Source organism: Simochromis diagramma, unplaced genomic scaffold (genome assembly GCF_900408965.1).
Source record: "Simochromis diagramma unplaced genomic scaffold, fSimDia1.1 OVJJ01000483.1, whole genome shotgun sequence".
NCBI lineage: Eukaryota > Metazoa > Chordata > Actinopteri > Cichliformes > Cichlidae > Simochromis > Simochromis diagramma.
In genome coordinates, this window is record NW_024386835.1 from 968462 (window position 1) to 976325 (window position 7864).

Here is a 7864-nt window from a genome sequence, read left to right on the forward strand (position 1 = left end):
TGCTTGGTATAAACTGAATGTATACCAATCAAGTATTTCATTTTACCGGATTCCATTAGAATGAAAATTTAAAAACTGTTCAAAATTACATGGAAAAGTTGCATGTAATTACTGCAAATGAGATAAAGTCAGCATTTTGGATTCACATGATGAAACTACTATAACTGACAAACTGTAAGTTAACGTCTACTTAAATATTGTTACCTGCCCAACCTTCTGTCCACCAATTAAGACCAAACTATGATCTCTTTTACATCTAGTATCAAAACAATTTCTTTAGTTTCACTAACATTTAGCATTAGGTTGTGGCTCTCACACCATTGCACCATCCCTTCTACCTCTGATGTGTCAAACAATACTGCCAAGTTTGTAATGCATAATAAACACTGGATAGAAGTCATACAGGAATTGGCAGACAGTGAATCTGAAGACTGAAATGGTGTCCCACTAAAGCAAGCCTCTACGGCTTAAAACAGTGGTATCAGTAGATAGCTTATACACACAAAAATTCACTTTCAGATCATTTGTTCTGATTTTCTTGGATTCTTGAACAATGTCTCTCATGTCCAAACACTCCCTCATACAAATAAATAAATAAATAAATAATTTTTTAAAAAGTCTGAACTAAAATCTAAGAGTGGACAGTAATATGAAGCACTTTGAGCATTCTGCAGACCTTCGTCAAGGCAGCTCACTGCCTGGGCAGTATTTACTTTTGTATTTTTTATATTTGAAAATATTACTTTTAACTGTTGACTTATGATAAGTGGAAGAGGACTGATGGATGATGGATAGCACACATGTAGCATTCAATTCATTTTTTAGTAAAATTCATTTAAAGGTTTGTAACAAAAATATCATGTGAAAAAAGATTTTGATCACAAGTTTATTTTGTTTTTTTAAATACAATACTTTACTTTTCTTATTGTAAACAGTTATAACCTGTTACTGTAATCTAAATAACAAGCCACAATAAAGTAATGTGATATTTAGTATCCCAATATTTGATTGTCTGTATGTTGCCAATGCAAACAATGGCAATAAGAAATGAATTAATTCTATGTCCCGTTATTAGCACTTTGCCCTTCAGATCAATCTATTGACCTTGAAGGAGAGGTCAAAGGTTAAATATGACAGGAGATTTTAAATCTTTCAACATGTTAACACTACACACCACACTTATAAGTCTTTGGGTACACTTTGGCTTGCATACACCTCAGTGTTAATTGTTTACATGACTCCACTCTCCTACAAGGTTTTATCAGAATTCATTCACAACTCTTCAAGCTCTAAAGTTCACAGACAAAATTATGGCACGCACTCACAAACGGTTGCAAAAACATAACCTGCTTGGCTCAGTTAATAACAATCTAGTGGTAAAATAGTGCAGCTAGAAATCGGTTTCTCTGTGTACTCTTTTTGCTTCATGAAGATATCACCACAACCTGGGATGCAGTCGCTGCAGTTGTGACATTTTGTTTCATTTCACACATCGGTCATGTTGTCTTCTTCTGACTTCCTGGAATTACGGTGAATAAATATGACACAGGAGATCCGGGTTAACAAGTGACTCAAACTGACTGCTTCATTGTTACATTTGTCAACCAGCAGGTGTCAGCTTAGTGTCAGTTATCGCTGCTTTATATAATCCTCCCTCTGTAGGCATTATTGAGCATTTTGGTTGTTATTGATAGGAAGTATTATTTATCAAAAAGGGTGTGGATTTATGCAACTCTTTATGTTTACTCAAAGCTAATGCATTCCTCCTTCTTTTCCTTTTTTCTTCAATATGTCTGTGCTAAAAAAAAAAAGCAAAATAATTGTAACATCAAAGCTGAAACATTTAATCATGGTTCACAAATCGCTCATAAATAGTCGGAACAAATTAGCAAAATATCCAGAAGTTGTTGAGATAGTTCAGTTTGGAAGAGGCGATGTTGTAATTCCTACTCGAATGGTTGAAAGAGTGAAAAACTTCATTTAATTTTATGTTGATAAAACAGCAGCATAAACTATAAATCAGGACTGAGTACGCGTGGATAATCTTCTTCCTCGGGTTGTAGTCCTGTCACTGTCCCACAGGTGAAATCAGCGCCACAGCTGGCCTGAAGTCCCTCAGCCAACACAGTGAGTCTTCTGCTGCTACTGTTTTTATGCAGATGTTGATTAAGAACTACATTCAAGAAGCATTCAGAATATTTCCCTATAATAACACATGTCACACCAACAGTGCCTTCATTCGTCGGGAGAAGCCGCAGATCTTCCTGTGAACACTTTGCGCAGTAATAATGAAAATGAAAGCTACAGCGTGGGTCTACGATGCTGCCATGCACCGAAACTGCTTCGTTGCACACATTCTTTCATTCAGTAAATTTTAAGATATCATCAGTGCTTTCATTTCCACTTCCAGCCAATTTACACCACATCATAATGGAATTCAAAAAATATTTGTGTTTTTTAGGTCTTCATTTCCTTTTACTTCAGTGCCTGTAAGCTGTCTGTCTTTTCATGATTCATAGCTAAAGTTGCAGTGGAAGCAAGTGGAAAAAAGGAAGAAGCTCAGTTAAATAAAAAACAGCAACACTTCCATTGCTTATTTGTGATAATTGGTAACTAAGTGAATGACGCTCATGCTATGAGTAACTCTTTCTGTTACTGCTGTCTCATCCTGGGCAGTAAGTCCAGTGCTGTCAAGCAGGTAAGCCATTAAAAGCGCATTCACACCACACATTCCTCACATTTCAATGAAAACCATGGCCACGATCACCTTCCATCAAGTACAGAGGAACTGGATGGACCAGCTTGTTTCCACGACGACCTGGTGCTACAGACAGACTTTTTTTTTTTTTTTTTTAAAGGACAGACTGGTTTTCTGGACAGCGATAAAATAAAAACAATCAATTAAAGCATTGTGCCAAAACTGCGCTTACATAACTACATTCTGTATTTTAATGCGTATATTCCTCATCCTGTAATTTATACAAAATATACTTTAGTTAAATCTGGCCCTACACTATGTGAAAGCTACCTTATTATCCTTTATTTATCCAGGTGAAAAGTCTCATTGAGATTTAAATCTCATTTCATATGTTATGTTTACCAAAAAAAAGCAACTCAAGCATGCCTCAGAGAAAAAAAATAACTTATGTTTGTGCAACAGTTACATTAAGCAGAGTTACTTACTTAACGCATACGTTGCCAGAGCTTAGTGTGCAAAATGAAGTGAGTTCTGTGAAATCTTAAGTTAAATTCAGTTAATATGCCTGAGTTTATTTCATGTAAAAGTACATCAGCGCTGGAAAAGTGATTCACAGAGGCCTACATTGTATATTTTAAAATCCAATCCAACTTTATTTATAAAGCACTTTAAAATACCCAGCACAGGACAAAGTGCTGTACAGTAAATAAATTAAGAACAATAGAATAAAACAAAACAGTAGAAAATAAAATACATAATACACAAAAATTAAAACAGCCCTATATTTAAAAACAAGATAAAACAGCATAGAATAAACTAAAACAACCAAAATGAAAATAAACTAAAACCAACATCTCACAAAGTGTCAAAGGCCAGGGTGAAGAGATGGGTTTTCAGGAGTGATTTAAAAAACAGGCCTGTCTAATCTCTAAAGGCAGATCGTTCCACAGTTTGGGAGCTGCTACAGCAAAAGCACGATCTCCTCTAAGTTTAGTCTCAGTCCTGGGTACATTCAGCTGATCAGCTGACCTGAGAGAGCAGGTGGGCATTTAAGGCGCAGCTCAGAGAGATAAGATGGGGCTAGGCCATGGAGGGCTTTAAAAGCCAATAAAAGAATTTTAAAATGAACCCTAAAAGGAGTGGACAGCCAGTGAAGTGAAGCTAAAATAGGGGAAATGTTCTCAAACCTTTGAGTGCCAGTTAAAAAATAACTGCAGCATTTTGCATCCTCTGTAAATGAGTAATGTATGAAGTACTGACCCCTATATAAAGTGCATTACAGTAATCCAGATCAGGTGCTAACAAAGGCGTGGATAACTGTCTCAAAGTGCTGCTGTTAAAGAACTGGCTTTATTTTAACCAGCTGCCTAAGATGAAAGAAGCTTTAATCCGACTGTCAAGCTTCAGTTCAGAGTCCACTTTGACCCCCAGGTTTGTGACAGTTGGCTTATTATACTGGGCCAAGGTATCTAAAAACACATTGGGGGTCTCAGTGGGGCTACCAAAAACCATCACCTCAGTCTTTTTGTCATTAAATTTTTAAAGGTTAGGAGACATCCAACCCTAATGTCATCAAGACACTGAAGTAATGGCTGTATGGAATATGTGCCTTTTTTCTTTAGAGGGACATAGATCTGACAGTCATCAGCATAGAGATGAAATGCAATGCCATGTTTTCTCAGTATAGAACCAAGAGGGACCAGATACAAAGAAAAGAGGAGGGGCTCTAGAACTGAGCCCTGTGGGACACCACAAAAGAGAGGAGCGGAGGACGACACATGGTCACAGAGACAGACACAAAAAGTTCACCCAGCCAAGCAGGACCTGAACCACTCCAGTGCTGTGCCCCTAATGCCCACCCGGTGCTCCAAACAAGAGAGTAAAATGGCACAATCCACTGTATCAAACGCAGCCGTCAAATCTAAAAGCACATGACCAACACAGTTCCCAGCGTCAGTAGCTAAAAATATGTCATTAAAAACTTTTAAAAGGGCTGATTCAGTGCTATGTGAGGGTTTAAAACCAGACTGGAAAACGTCTAAATCATTTTCCAGGAATGTCATTAATTAGCTGTGAGCTATCTTTTCAAGAATTCTGGAAAGAAAAGGTAGTTTGGAGATAGGCTTGTAATTTGCAAAAATTGCAGGATCAAGAGCAGGTTTTTTAATCAGGGGTTTGACTAGAGCATGTTTAAAATCTTTAGGGCATCAAACTAACATCAGACTGTGTTTTACCAGCTCAAGAACCAAAGGTCCAACTGCTGGTCACACCTCTTTTAAGAGTCGAGGAGGGACATCGTTTGGAGACCCTGCAGGCTTAAAACGACCAAAAATCTCCTTTAAAGAGAAGAGAGTCACGGGCTCAAACCTGTCAAAGACAGCAGCGCAGGAAGTAGAGACTGAGGGGTCATGAAGGAGAGATTTGAGACCTGTGGAGGAGACCTTTACAATAAAAAAGTGTAAAATATTTTCACAGGCTGCAGGCGAGAGCTCGATACAGTCAGTATGTGGTAAGAGTACTATAAGGTCTTTAAGGTAAGAGCTCTATATGTTGGGTGACAGGGATCTAAGTTATTGTGTTAGTTGTACCTCTCTAGATCGTAGCTGTTGTTGGATATCTATTGAAACCTTTCTTTAAATTTAACATTTGAAAGAGAGAACCTTGAAGATGAGCACTGAGGCATCAATCAGTTCATCTGTTTCAGCAGCTAAATCTTAACACAAAAACACCAGAAAACATATCAAATAGTGAAAGGAATCAGAAACAACAAAACAGCCAAGTGTTGGACTCTATTATTATATACAGTCTCCTGTTTTTAGAAGCACAAAATGATGTGGACAACCTGAAGTAGTTTTAAATGTAAGGTCTGTGGGACAGTTTGAAGTGTAGAACCCATGGACATTACCAAGTGCTGTGTTTCCTTCACTGAGATGCTCCGTTGGGCCTTTAACTGCAGCTACCTTCAGCTGCTGCATTCAGTTTTGAATCTAATAAATAAAAAGCACGCTCTTTGGGGATGGAATCAGATAACCGACTTGGCCACTGAAGAATATCCCATTTCTTTGCCCTGAGAAACTATTTCTTTTGTGCCTTTTGTGTCATCATTCACTCACACTGTGAAATACTGTGTAAACAGTTTTGCGGCATTTGGCTGAATTTGAGCAGAGAGTATAACCCTGTATACTTCACAATCCACCCTGCTACGTCTATCAGCAGTCACATGATTAATAAACGCTAATGACCTTGCTCCACTGGTTCCATTTAAGAGTGTACATGACTGCTGATTTGGCCACTCCTTTTTCTGTTTCTCAGACTGGTTTATTTTGATTGTTCAGCCTAATGATGGCTTTCTTTACTTACATGGACATGTCTTTGGACCGCATGTTTAGAATTCCCAGTTAACAATAGCAAATGAAAGTTCAAGACCTGAAATCAACTCCAGATCTTTTATCTGATTAGTTAGTTTGAAATAACAAGTAAGCAGGCTTTACTTGACCTTGAAACAGTTTATCACTTAATTGTCCAAGTACTTCTGAGAATGATGTATCTCCAATAGTTAACTCAGAAATTAACCCACTGAATTAAGTCAAGTCCAAGTAGCTGCAATCTGACATGTAGATGTATTCTCCAATCCCTAGTAAAGATAACATTTAAATAAGAGTGTTAAATCAGAATATTTTAAAGTAAAAAAAATTTAAATTAAAAATTAAACCCAAACTATACATATACAATATAAGGGTAAAGACATGAGTCAAGCAGAGTAGTGCAAATAGGCAAATAGTGCAAATGGAGATATAGTAATGTACGGTAAGAGATAGTGTAACAACAAAGTCTTATGAGGTAATGGCAGTCCAATGCTCCACAAAGTGACTGGTAACTGGTGCAGGCCAGTGAGTGAGTCAGAGAGTGTGTGTGTGTGAGTGTGTGTGACAGAGTTCAGTGAGACCGTGGAGGAGAGAGGGGAGAGGGGGCAGAATCGGGAGGGAGTTAAGCTTCCTGACAGCCTGATGGATGAAGCTGTCCTTCAGCCTGCTGGTCCTGGCCTGGAGACTCCGCAGTCTCCTCCCCGACGGCAGCAGCTTGAAGAAGCTTTGCATTGGGTGCGTGGGATCAGCCGCTATGCAAAGGGCTTTTTTAGTGAGACGGGTGCTGTAAATGTCCTGGAGGGAGGGGAGAGAGACACCAATGATCCTCTCTGCAGCTCTCACTATGCGTTGGAGGGTTCTATGACAGGACGCATTGCAGGCTCCAAACCACACAGTGATGCAGCTCGACAGGATGCTCTCGATGGTGCCTCTGTAGAAAGTGTGCATGATGGGGGCTGGTGCTCCTGCTCTTCTTAGTTTGCGGAGAAAGAAGAGACGCTGCTGTGATTTCTTGGCCAGTGCTGTGGTGTTGTACGTCCAGGAGAGATCCTCTGTGATGTGCACACCCAAGAACTTGGTGCTGCTCACTCTCTCCACAGACGCTCCGTCAATGGTCAGAGGAGCATGTTGGGTGTGCATTCTCCTGAAGTCCACAACAATCTCCTTTGTCTTCTCCACATTCAGAGAGAGATTGTTGTCAGCACACCACGTGGCCAGGCGTCTCACCTCACTTCTGTAGTCGGTCTCATCCCTGTTGCTAATGAGACCCACCACCGTTGTGTCGTCCGCAAACTTGATGAAGAGGTTGGAGCTGTATGATGGAGTGCAGTCATGGGTCAGCAGAGTGAAGAGGAGGGGGCTCAGCACACATCCCTGCGGGGCCCCCGTGTTTAAAATGATGGTGCTGGATGTGTTACTGCCGACCCGTACTGCTTGAGGTCTTCCGGTGAGGAAATCCAACAGCCAGTTGCACAGTGAGGTGTTGAGCCCCAGCTGGACCAGTTGAATTAAAGCTGTTGAATTAAACCAGTTCAATTAAAGCTGAAAGTCGGCACTCCAATTACATGTTGATTATCTGGTCTAAAATCCACTGTGGTGGTGCACAGAAAAATGTATCATTGTCCAAAAAATTAATGTATCTAACTGTGTCTGTTGCTGGATGACATGAAAATAAAATGTCAATTTTAAACCACATCATGTATTTAGTTATTGTAATGCTCGGACAAACTGAACGCCTAAACTTTATCTCAACACTATTGTCAGAAAATCAGAATATTTTTTATCAAGAATTTTATGTTTA